Raw genomic sequence first — 12,687 nt, forward strand, 5'->3', positions numbered from 1 at the left:
TGTACATTAAGGGAATTTTACACACTGATGCAACTGTAGTCAGAGGAAACGGGGGTATTCCCTTATGGAAAAAGACAACTGTGGCTCTTCAAACTCATTTCACTGCCTTTGCATGCACAAAGGAAAATCAATCACACTTTTGTACCACAATTTTTCCATGTTTATGGCTCCTGCCACATCTATTGCCAGTAATGGTCTTAATTGCAACAGAGAAATCTGACTTCCAGTATCCAGGAGTTGGCTTTAAATTCTGCTTCGCTATACTTATTAAAATGAACTAGAGGTTAGGTCTGAAGAAAGATTATTAAGGAGCTGATTAAGTCTATTAGGCTGTTTGGGGATTCCTTTCTGCTCTGTTGTTGTTAGCTGGAAACCCTAATAGGACAATTAGGGTTAATTAAAATCAGCCTGATTGATTAGGATATATAAATCTGCATATGAGCCAGGCTAGTGAGGCTGGATGTTGGTGTTGTGTGATTCTTACAGAGAAGTGAGGAACACTGAGCCTGATACTCATCCCATGCAGCTGCAAATTGGTGACAGCTCCACTGAAGTCATTGGAGTTATGCTGACATAAAACCAAAGCAGGGGACATCAGTATCTGGCTTACTCTTACTTCAAATGAAGATTTAATCAGAGCCTTCTATGGAAATTTTCTAAAGACAGGTCTGGATTTCCAAAATTCTTTTCTAAATTGCATGTTAGGAGCATTGTTTGCCTTTAGTTAGTGGTACTGAAAAATGGATTTGGGTGAGTTCCCCTCAGTTAGCTGAGGGGGGAAATGGCTACACTGCTAGAAACTCTTTCTGAGGCAGCTATTGCAGTTGGCAGGACACAGTGAGTACAGCTCAACCTAATATAAAACTGATGACTGAAGCTAAGCTCCTAAAATTAAATCTGTCTCAAATTGCAAAAAGTACTGAGCTTCTAGAAGCTTGGCCATGGAAGACAGAGCTGCTCGAAAGTGGTTACTTGAGCATAAATGAAGGAGATTCTAGGTCTCCTCATGTGCTCTCCTAAAGCCCTGCTTTCCAGGAGTGGCTTTACATAGCACCAGGTCCTTCCCAGTCTTCCTGCTCACCCATACCTGCATGTATACCTGTCCGTTGTTCTGCGGAGACATTTCATAGAGCTGCGCTTTCTACACAGCGGGTATGTGCTCTCCCTTGCAATGTTTTTGCTGTTGGTGTATATCGGCACACCATATATACGTTGTCTGAAAAAAATAACCTACTCAAGGACGCTTTTCAAAATGTAGCTGTAATGATTATCTTCCTAGCTATGTATGATTGCCTGTCTCTGTAAGTGAATAACAGAGTCCTGGTGGGGGAAAAAAACAAAAAAAAACCCTGCTCCCTTCTTGTAGAATAAGAGAGAGAATTTTAAAGGGCCAGGACTGTATCTGTATTATAACTATAAATGGAGAAACCAAATATTAAAATAATAGAAACCACAGAGGACTTTTCATTTTGAAGAACTTTTGGTGTTTCTTTTGGAGTATAGTTTCATGAACAATGTGCTAATTAATGTTCAGAATTCTTCTGTGCTGGAAGTAGAGATTGTGTTCTCTAGATGCAGAAGTAAAGGTAAAATTAGCCCCAAGTGGTGAAAAGAAAGATTCCCTCTTCATTCTGAGGTCTCAATTTTGATTAACAAACTAGACTTATCAAAAATAGTCATTATCCTTAGTAAAATGCCCTAGGGCTCAAATTTGCAATGAGCTCTGTGCAGGTGGAATCCATTGACTTCAATTCAGAACTAATTGCAGGTTTATGGGCTTGGTCTTTTCACAACTCCTAAGCTCTTTGGAACCTGAAAATTATAAGAGAAGGCATCTGAGGCAGAATATTGCTACACACAGAGTTTTAATCAATAAACACTTGAATATTCACACAGGTGGTTGCATATACTTCACCCACCTGTCAGACTGCAAATTGTGTTATTTGTTAAAGCTTCATTAGATACATGCCAGGTGGAAAGCTGAGGGTTTACCTCACATTGCACCTGTGTGTGTTTTTTTTAAATAAAATTAACTAGGTGTCATCTTTATAAAATAATAAAGCTAAATAGGTATTTTCTTTTATCTGTTGGCCATCTGCTTTTTGTAGTGTGTATGAACTCTATATTGAAAAAGCCAAATATGTCTTATTCCTGAAAGATCTAGGTTTTTGTTTTTTTTTTACAAAAGGAAAAATGCCACTTATGTGGAAAATGCATAGTCATCAAGACTTTTCTGAGCTCAGTATATCTATAGTAGGTAGCATAGTCATGAGGAATATGTAGCTATCTCCCAAGTTTTTATAGATTTATTCAGTGAACTCCTGGCAAGATAAGGAATTATTATTGTTTGAACTTTAAAAATGAGGAACAAAGACACAGAGAAGAGTGGCTTTTCATGCACACCTGGGAAGTCTGCAGAAGTACTGGTAATTGAACCCAGGGCCGCCTCTACTGTTTTTGCCACCCCAAGCAGTGCGCCAAATTGCCACCGCTGACGGTGGCGGCGGTCCATGTGCTGTTAGGGCGTCATGCGTGTTTCCGCCGCGGCAGCAATTCGGCAGCAGTTTCTGTCTTCAGCCGGAAGACAGAAGCTGCACTGCCGCGGAGAGCTGAACATAGAAGCTGCCACCGAATTGCCGCCGCCACAGAAATGTGCATGCCACCCGAACGGCACATGGACTGGCCCCGCTATCCGCGGCAGCAATTTGGCACGCTACCTGGGGGCAAAAACACACGGACTGCCGCCCCTTGCCGATTACCGCCCCAAGCACCTGCTTGGAATGCTGGTGCCTGGAGCCGGCCCTGATTGAACCCACATGTCATAGATCCTAATCTAGTACCATAACAAGACCATGCTCCCACCCAGTTATCAGAAAAGGAGCTGAAAGCAAAACTTTAATTGGAACAACCAGGATTTTGAAGTTCCAAATCAGGATGTAAATATTGCAGCTTGGGCCCATCCTTCATTCTATATGATTAAACCAGGCCCATAGCACTTTCTCATAGACATGTCAAAAAAAATTAGTCTTACATTTAATTGCTGAACAAAATCTGCCTTTCAAAGCATTGAGGATTTAATTCCCTTCTGCCTCACTCCTGTGATCATTGACTGCATTCATACCTGCGGCACTGCTGGTTATTTAGCTTTTTTTTAAATCATCCTTACAAATACTGTAAGGCTTGTGGTTTTTGTCAGAACCATGAAACTGTGTAGAGGTTGAGTTTATTGATAGCTCCCAATTTCCCTGACATGTCTGACTCTCTCAGCTGCTTTTAACACTTCCATTCCCCTCTGTAAGCAACCCAACCCCCTCCCAGCTTCACAGAACTATAATCAAACCCCTCACTTCCCCTTTCCCTCCCAGCTCCTGGAACTTTCCTGTCATCTCAGTATCTTGTAAGGGCAAGTCCCCTGCCTCACAGCTGATGGAAGCTATGCAGCCCTCCCTGCCTCTGAAATGCTGGCTCTCTCTCACCATTTTGGGCCAAAGTTATACCTGCACTGCCTTATAATCCTCAGAATAGTCAGATTTCAGTTGTTGTCCTCCTGAAAACACGATAAAGAGATTGCACTATAGTACTTGTATGAGGTGAATTGAAAAATACTTTATTTTGTTTATCTTTTTACAATGCAAATATTTGTAATAAAAATAGGAAGTGAGCACTCTACACTTTGTATTCTATGATATTTGAAAATGTAGAAACACATCCAAAACCATTTATAATTTACATTGGTATTCCATTGCTTAACAGTGTGATTAAAACTGCGATTAATTGCAACTATTTTTTAATCTCATGTTTAATTGTGATTATTTTGTAGCCTGACTTCCAGGTAAAGCAAAAGATTACTAATAAACTTTTAAATAACCTAATTAATGTGTAAAATATGGATTTTGGGGAGGAAAATATTCCAGCTTTCCAACAGTTCACCCTGAAACTACTATTTGGCATACTGAAAAAAGTGTGCTTATTAACATGTATTTTTATTATGGTGCATGTCTGAGCTTCTGGGTTACTGTTTCTTAGTTAGAGTAAGACACTCTGGGTTCAACCTTACACTGACTACTGGAGCATGTTCAAAGCACTTTGCTTCCCCATTATTTGACACAAGCAACACAAATTGAAATCGAGCCTGGCTCCTCCAGTGTAAAAGGTTTATAGAGGCCACTAGTGACCCCAGGCAGGAATTCCTCTTCGAGAGGCTCTTCAGCAGCTGTGCTCATTTGCTATCTTCAATGAGAGTCCCTGATGCAGGAGACATTCTTGGGGAGGGGGGCAGAGAGGGGATGGCTTATGGAGTTGTTGGTTGCTGGGAAGAAGTTGGGGTATCCATTATGGCTGCTGTAAGCGCCATGTGGGCTCAAGTTTCCCCCTTGCAGCCCCAGCAGAGGGAAAAGAAATAATGTGGTATAGCTACCTTTGCTGATCCCAACCTCTGAATGAAGGGGTGAACTTGACCCATTGTGTCATAGATGAGATCCAAGATGGGCTGGTCAAATCCAGAGTTTCTGAATTAGCTAGAATGGATTTTAGTTTGGGGCAGATTGTGCTACTGATTGTAGTAACTTGGTTTTAATTATATTCACTCAATGGTCTCTAGGTGTGTCCTGTTTAAAAATGGTGCTGTGATCATTTATTTAACTCTGGTTAGGGTTATTATGTACATACTGCAATAATCTTTTTTTTAACATTTGTTACACTTACACTGAAACTCTTTCTAGAAGCTTGCCCAGCTGGTTCTAGCTAAGATTAATTGCCTATTTAAAGGGATGATCTATATTCCAGATAGTTCAATAATGAAGCTCTTTATCCTATGTAAGGTAAAAACTGATGTGAAAGCCTGAACTTTCAGAGACTCATGAAGTCTTCCACAGCATAGGGTAGATTTTTATTGCACTCAGACCTTAGTATGGATTGGCCCTCAAGTATTGTTGAAATAGTACAACTTCAGTCTATAGTGAGGGAGTGTTTATGCCCTTGCTTTTCATTTCTGTTCAAAATGTTGGTTCTTACTAATTCATTAGAGAATTTGCTTTGTAATTTTACTTGGTTAATGGGTGTCTTCCAGGTATATTTGATCAACTTTCAGTTTCACTAGCATGCATTACTAAACATTGTGTGCTAATTTAGTAACGCAGACTGTACTGGTTCTCTATTCTGTGCCAATCAAGGGGAAAACTGCCATCATTCATGTATAGCTCAATGCTAAGAAACAACTATTAAAATGGCAGGTTTCAGAGTAGCAGCCGTGTTAGTCTGTATCCGCAAAAAAAACAGGAGTACTTGTGGCACCTTAAAGACTAACAAATTTATTTAAGCATGAGCTTTCGTGAGCTAAAGCTCACTTCTTCGGATGCATAGAATGGAACACACAGACAGGAGATATTTATACATACAGAGAACATGAAAAGGTGGAAGTATGCATACCAACAGGCAGAGTCTAATCAATTGAGATGAGCTATCGTTAGCAGGAGGAAAAAAACTTTTAGAAGTGATAATTAAGATGGCCCATAGAAGGTGTGAGGAGAACTTAACATAGGGAAATAGATTCAATTGGTGTAATGACCCAACCATTCCCAGTCTTTGTTTAAACCACAGTTAATTGTATCTAGTTTGCATATTAATTCAAGTTCAGCAGTCTCTCTTTGGAGTCTGTTTTTGAAGTTTTTTTGTTGCAAAATTGCCACCTTCAAGTCTGTCACTGAGTGGTTAGAAAGGTTGAAGTGTTCTCCCACTGGTTTTTGAATGTTATGATTCCTGATGTCAGATTTGTGTCCATTTATTCTTTTGCGTAGAGACTGTCCGGTTTGGCCAATGTACATGGCAGAGGGCATTGCTGGCACATGATGGCATATATCACGTTGGTAGATGTGCAGGTGTACGAGCCCCTGATGGTGTGTCTGATGTGATTAGGTCCTGTGATGGTGTCACTTGAATGGATATGTGGACAGAGCTGGCATCGGGCTTTATTGCAAGGATAGGTTCCTGGGTTAGTGTTTATGTTGTATGGTGTGCGGTTGCTGGTGAGTATTTGCTTCAGGTTGGGAGGCTGTCTATAAGCAAGGACTGGCCTGTCTCCCAAGATCTGTGAGAGTGAGGATCATCTTTAAGGATAGGTTGTAAATCTTTGATGATGCGCTGGAGAGGTTTTAGTTGGGGCTGTAGGTAATGGCTAGTGGTGTTCTGTTATTTCTTTTTAGGCCTGTCCTGTAGTAGGTGGCTTCTGGGTACTCTTCTGGCTCTGTCAATCTGTTTTTTCACTTCAGCAGGTGGGTATTGTAGGTTTAAGAATGCTTGATAGAGATCTTGTAGGTGTTTATCTCTGTCCAAGGGATTGGAGCAAATACGGTTGTATCTTAGAGCTTGGCTGTAGACAATGGATCGTGTGGTGTGTCGGGATGGAAGCTGAGGCATGTAAGTAAGTATAGCGGTCAGTGGGCTCCGGCATAGGCACCCTATACCGGAAACCCACTGACCGCTATACTTACTTACATGCCTCCAGCTTCCATCCCGGACACACCCCACAACCCATCGTCTACAGCCAAGCTCTAAGATACAACCGTATTTGCTCCAATCCCTTGGACAGAGATAAACACCTACAAGATCTCTATCAAGCATTCTTAAAACTACAATATCCACCTGCTGAAGTGAAAAAACAGATTGACAGAGCCAGAAGAGTACCCAGAAGCCACCTACTACAGGACAGGCCTAAAAAGAAAATAACAGAACACCACTAGCCATTACCTACAGCCCCAACTAAAACCTCTCCAGCGCATCATCAAAGATTTACAACCTATCCTTAAAGATGATCCCTCACTCTCACAGATCTTGGGAGACAGGCCAGTCCTTGCTTATAGACAGCCTCCCAACCTGAAGCAAATACTCACCAGCAACCGCACACCATACAACATAAACACTAACCCAGGAACCTATCCTTGCAATAAAGCCCGATGCCAGCTCTGTCCACATATCCATTCAAGTGACACCATCACAGGACCTAATCACATCAGACACACCATCAGGGGCTCGTACACCTGCACATCTACCAACGTGATATATGCCATCATGTGCCAGCACTGCCCTCTGCCATGTACATTGGCCAAACCGACAGTCTCTACGCAAAAGAATAAATGGACACAAATCTGACATCAGGAATCATAACATTCAAAAACCAGTGGAGAACACTTCAACCTTTCTAACCACTCAGTGACAGACTTGAAGGTGGCAATTTTGCAACAAAAAAACTTCAAAAACAGACTCCAAAGAGAGACTGCTGAACTTGAATTAATATGCAAACTAGATACAATTAACTGTGGTTTAAACAAAGACTGGGAATGGTTGGGTCATTACACCAATTGAATCTATTTCCCTATGTTAAGTTCTCCTCACACCTTCTATGGGCCATCTTAATTATCACTTCTAAAAGTTTTTTTCCTCCTGCTAACGATAGCTCATCTCAATTGATTAGACTCTGCCTGTTGGTATGCATACTTCCACCTTTTCATGTTCTCTGTATGTATAAATATCTCCTGTCTGTGTGTTCCATTCTATGCATCCGAAGAAGTGAGCTTTAGCTCACGAAAGCTCATGCTTAAATAAATTTGTTAGTCTTTAAGGTGCCAGAAGTACTCCTGTTTTTATTAAAATGGCAGTGGGAGGTTCCATAGGTTTCTCTCATGAATTCCATTTAAAATGTGCACATTTACAAGATGAAGGATTCTGTTTGTTTTTAATTCTCTTTCAATCCTGCAAACCCAGCCTGCAATCTGAAAATCAAGCTGGGTTCTTTCTGGCATGTACATCACCAGCAATCAATTTAGTTAAGAACTAGTTAGAAGAGAATCCATCACTTTCTCTCTGAGTTGTGCTGGCTCCATAGGGCTAAGGAGATTTAAAAAGGAAGGAAAAGCTTATTTTGCTCAGTAGTGTAAAGAGAAATGACTCAAAATAGGCACAGGGAGCAGATCTGCTGAGCATGAAGATGCACTTTTAGCTAGCCACCTGTATGACCATAACTTTACTTTGAAAAAGGCTTTACTGGACAATCTAAATGTCTTTTAGATATTACTGTAGAGGAATGCCCATCCCTGGGAGGCTTTTGGTGTAAAGGTTTGCTTGTTCACTAAGGGCCCGGTCATCTTACTTTTGTGCATTGAAGGGACCTAGATAGCAAGCAAGGGAGAAGGGAGTTCAAGCTCCACAGCATGTCTTCTCTCTTCCACTCGTGCCCCGCCCCCCCTCCCCCCGACACACACGCCTTGCCTTGCACCTTGCAGAAACCCTTGTGATAAAACTCTGTAGCGTTGTGACCATGTGCTGATTTGGAGGTGGGTCCAACGGAGGAAGGCAGGTGATGTGTAGAGCAACTTCACTCTACAGCATTCTTCTCTCTAGAGATAAGTGCAGACATCCGCTAAGTTAAACAAAAATAAATAAGTAGACTTTTAATGTTAGGACTGGGGCTTGGGTAAAGATTAGTTGATAGAGCTGGTAGAAATGTATTTTTCTTCAAAATATTCATAATTTTCTTTTTTGTCTTTCAACTTTTGGTTAAAAAGAAAAAAAAAACCACCTCAACTCTGAAGACTGATGTTTTTTCTGGGTGGTTATTTTTAACAAAACCCCTAAACTCCCACAATCTGGGTTTAGTTAAAAATACACTCCTCTTTTTTCTTTCTTTTTTTTTAAATCTTGATGAAAGCTTTTTGTCCAGTGTGAGTATTTGACTAGTAGTGGCATGGTTCCTGCTGGAGCTATTCACAATGGTGGAAAATGGTCTCAGTAGCTACGTAGAGGGAATAAGCATGCTTTGGTGTTCCCTCCTCCTTGCAAATTTCAGGCAGTATGGTGGCTTAGAGGTCCAAGCACTCATCTCCTTTCACAGGATGGCAAACCTCACTCATAACAGAACAATTAGGAAGAAACTCTCTAGAATCTATGTTTTTGTTCTCTCCCCTCCCACCTCCAATGTAAGAAGAAAGACCTTAGTGGGGTCCCCCTTTCACGCATTAAAAGTATGTCATCCCTGCATGATTTGTACATGCTTTGTGTCGTCTTCCTTTACATATTTGCTTGAAAGTGATGTGCATACTTGCTCCTTTTTGCTTGGGGATATTACACATCATTTGGGGGGCTTCAATTTATTTTGTCTACTCTTAGAAATATCTATCTTCTCAGTCTCTCTGTGTCCCTCTAAACTTTTCCCCTTCAAAGAAAACTTTTCTACTACAAACAGTTATTCCTGGAATATGCTTCAAACTCTCCTTTATCCCATTGACAGAGATAAAAATGAGGGGCTCCAGTATTTCATTTCTTAGTGGGGTGGGCCTAGATTTTTTAGATACTGTCCAGGTGAGAATGTACACTTGTTCCTATGAAAGAAACCAGAAGCTTGTTCGAGAATCAAGTCCTCTCAGCTGTCAGCAACTGGGTCACAGATGATTGTCACCATTCAGTATTTCTTTTCAGATGTATTTAAAAAGTAAGAATCAGTTTTTTCTAATAGGGGAGTAAATGAAGAAGTCTCTTAAAGTATTTACACAGAAATCTCTTAATTTACTACTCAGCTGGGCTAGTGCATGCTTAGACATGTGTTAGGTCCCTTTAGTAAATCAAGGGGTATCACTGGCTTCCGGTCCCACTTGAAGAGGGGACATCCACAAATGCAGCACTCCTCAGGTCCCTGCCCTTATTATTTCCAACAGTCACCCAATACTTCCAATAATCACTGATCTTCCTCTGAATTGCAGTGCACACTTACTGCACAGATGTGTTTAGATTCCCTGTTCATAACTCATGCTGTTAAGGATTCCTCCAGGATGACTCATTTTCAGTAGGTGTTTAATCGAATAGCATTTTATCCTCTGGAGTATATTCTCAAAGAACAGCTAAACCTCTGGGGTATCTGCCTGGAGAACACTTGAAGAGCAGGAGCTCCCCAAAATAAAGATTTACATTATGTATGGATGAGAGGAAATAAAGCAGGGGATTATAGTGTCACTGAAAGAATCTCATTCTCAATCTCAAAAAAGGTTTATATGACCGTGGCTAATATTGTGCCATATGCCAGGTCTAAGACTTCTTAGATTGAGATAAGACAGTCTTATGAAGTACAAAGTAATCAGACACAGGATTTATTTTTATTTTTTTTTAAATTATAGTATTTGTGGGGAAGGTGATCTTATTAGAATCCTTACAAATGCAAGATGTTAAGTAAATACTGTGAATTCTTTTGCTTTGTTTGACCTCTTTATCTTGAGAAATTCCTATAAACTGTTATGAAACGTCAAATCCTTTTCATGGAATGGTAATAGTAATCTCAGGAAATAACTTTTCAAAGTCTTTTTAAAATTCAAGCAAATGAAGAAAAAATCTAGCCTCAAAAACCACATACAGTCTTATGCTCCCAGCTTTTTCGCAGTATTGCCCAAAAGGATTAAATATGTAGCTTTAGCACTTATCTATTTCCTCTCAAAGCTTAACTTAATTTTTATTACATTCTACTCCTGTCTCTTTCCAGGACATTGTGTGTAATGCTACCCAATTTTGAAGTGAACACATTTATCCAAAGTAGAGAATAAATAGAAGTCCAATATAAAAGCTTCCTAATTTATAACTTGAGACAATAAAAAGCATGTAAACCATCATATGCTTTAATTTTTATAATAGAAAATAGCAATTATCATTTTGAGTTCTCCACTTTCACCAATAGATGGTGGTGCTAGCTATCTCCATACTTGTTTAAAATACATTTCTTCAAGTTTGATTGGAACTCACCATTAGGGAATCCAGTAGCTCACACCATGGAAATGTTCAAGCATCTTAGGGACAGATTGTTTCTGTCCTTTTCAGGGGTGCACGTAGGTACGGGAAGCAACAAAGAGCCAGCCCTATTCTGTGTACCTCTTCATGTGGGTACTGTCCAAAACAACCACAAGTATGGAAGTTCCAGCCAATGGCAGCATGATTTCTGCTAGAACAGCTCTAGGAAGATGTGTAGGTTGGAGCAAGGTAGGAGAGGTCCATTTTGGTGGGGGGGGGAGCAGTGTGGTACCCTTCCCCCTCACAATACACAGGAGTTGGAGTCATGGTTCCTTTCCCTTGAGGAGATAATTTTCAGGGAATGCTGCCAGGTTTTCTGGCCCCTATGGTCTCTCTTACCAGAATTTGTATGTATATGAAATTGTTCTAAACTTGTGAAGGGCCAAAAACAGACTAATTCACTTGGGAGGTGGATTTTGTGGTGTTTTCTGTTACTGAGATAAGTTGATTTGGTGGTCGGGACATTGCAATATAAATTTACTGTTCAGAACCATAGGACTACTTAACAGAGGAGGGAGGAGCCTTTGACCACCTTGGTTTCCCATCCCAATACTCCCTTGCTCTCCATGGTTTGGCTTAAGGAAGGGATAGATATTTTTGGTTTGATCTGAACTAGTTCTTGCATTCCTAGTATCACAGCAAGAAGACTGATAGCTGGCACTTTGGCCTAGCTGTGGGGCTAAAGCTAAAAATTTTTTGTTTAGTCACACGTCTCACTAAGTGAACAATTAAAAGTTGAAACACTTCAAATGAACTGAAGAACAAATTAAAACATGCCCGTGGCAAGGAACATGTTTTTAGTTTTGTCTAACCTCCATTTCTCTGGTGTGTGTGATGATATGACACAGGAGCTCTGAATGCTAAATGAAGCAGTAAGAGCCCAAGTGCCACTGCATTCAGTCTGGTGTTATCATTTCTTCCCCTTATCTACGGCTTCCTTACTTGCCTGCTCTTCTGTGTTCCTCCCTCACCACAAGGAATAATATAATACATGACTGGCAGCCAGCAGCTTGGAACGAGAATTCCCATTTGTCACATTCTGCTCTGGGCCAAGCAAAATATGTGAGACCCAGTTTCAGAAAGTTCCAAAAACTGTAAGATCCTTTTGGCTTCTAAAGTCTTTTTAATACTAAAATTTTGGAGACAAAAATCTTAGGTCAGATATTTCAGCTAGATTTTTGTATTATCTTCTGTTTATTTTTAAAAAATAGCTGCTGAAAAACAAGGGTAAAAGGGAGGAAAATGATACTGCATTTCAGAATACTTGAACTGATACATTATAGAGATTATAGTAATTGAGGCTGAAACTTTGCATTTTCAGCATCAAAGTCTCTACCACTTGAGCTGAAAGGGGTCCCTCTTTAACTAAACTGTAGTAGCAGAATGTATAGTTACTGGGACCAGCTACTAGAGGGAGACCTGCTCAAATTCTCTGGGCCAGTATATTGCATATAATTTAGTTATTCCAACCAGCTGTTCAATAAGGTTTTACATTTGTCATGCTATATTGATATGGTTTTATTTTGAAATGAATTCATTAAATTGTACAAATGTTAAGAAATTTCATTTAAAAATACTTAAGTATCATTGCACTTTAAAAGAACTCTTTTTTTTTTTTGGAAGAAACTTCTTTTTTTATAAAAGTAAGTTTAATAAAATGTTATGATTGTAAAATATAGTCTGATCCTACAAATTACTCAGCTTTCTCATTTCCAATTATGGTCACAGCATCAGTCCATGTTTCCAACAAAATGAAACCCTCCATCAAAAAAGGGAGGCTCATCGGGGGGGAATTGTACAAAAAAACAGAGTTCCCACCAGTCACCCACTGAAAGTATAAAAAAGACTGGAGAGTTTCAGCAAATG

At 40.1% G+C, this 12,687-nt stretch overlaps 1 long non-coding RNA gene across 2 annotated transcripts in view; it reads left to right on the forward strand.

Annotated features, from left to right (window-relative positions):
- The first annotated feature begins 470 nt into the window (after window positions 1–470).
- LOC120372712 overlaps window positions 471–12,687 on the forward strand; it is a 177,160-nt gene continuing 164,943 nt past the window's right edge. For both annotated transcript variants that reach the window (XR_005585136.1, XR_005585137.1), the window contains exon 1: window positions 471–666. This is a non-coding gene — a long non-coding RNA (uncharacterized LOC120372712). The remainder of the gene's footprint in view (window positions 667–12,687) is intronic.

The sequence above is a fragment of the Mauremys reevesii genome, linkage group 9, assembly GCF_016161935.1.
Source record: "Mauremys reevesii isolate NIE-2019 linkage group 9, ASM1616193v1, whole genome shotgun sequence".
NCBI lineage: Eukaryota > Metazoa > Chordata > Testudines > Geoemydidae > Mauremys > Mauremys reevesii.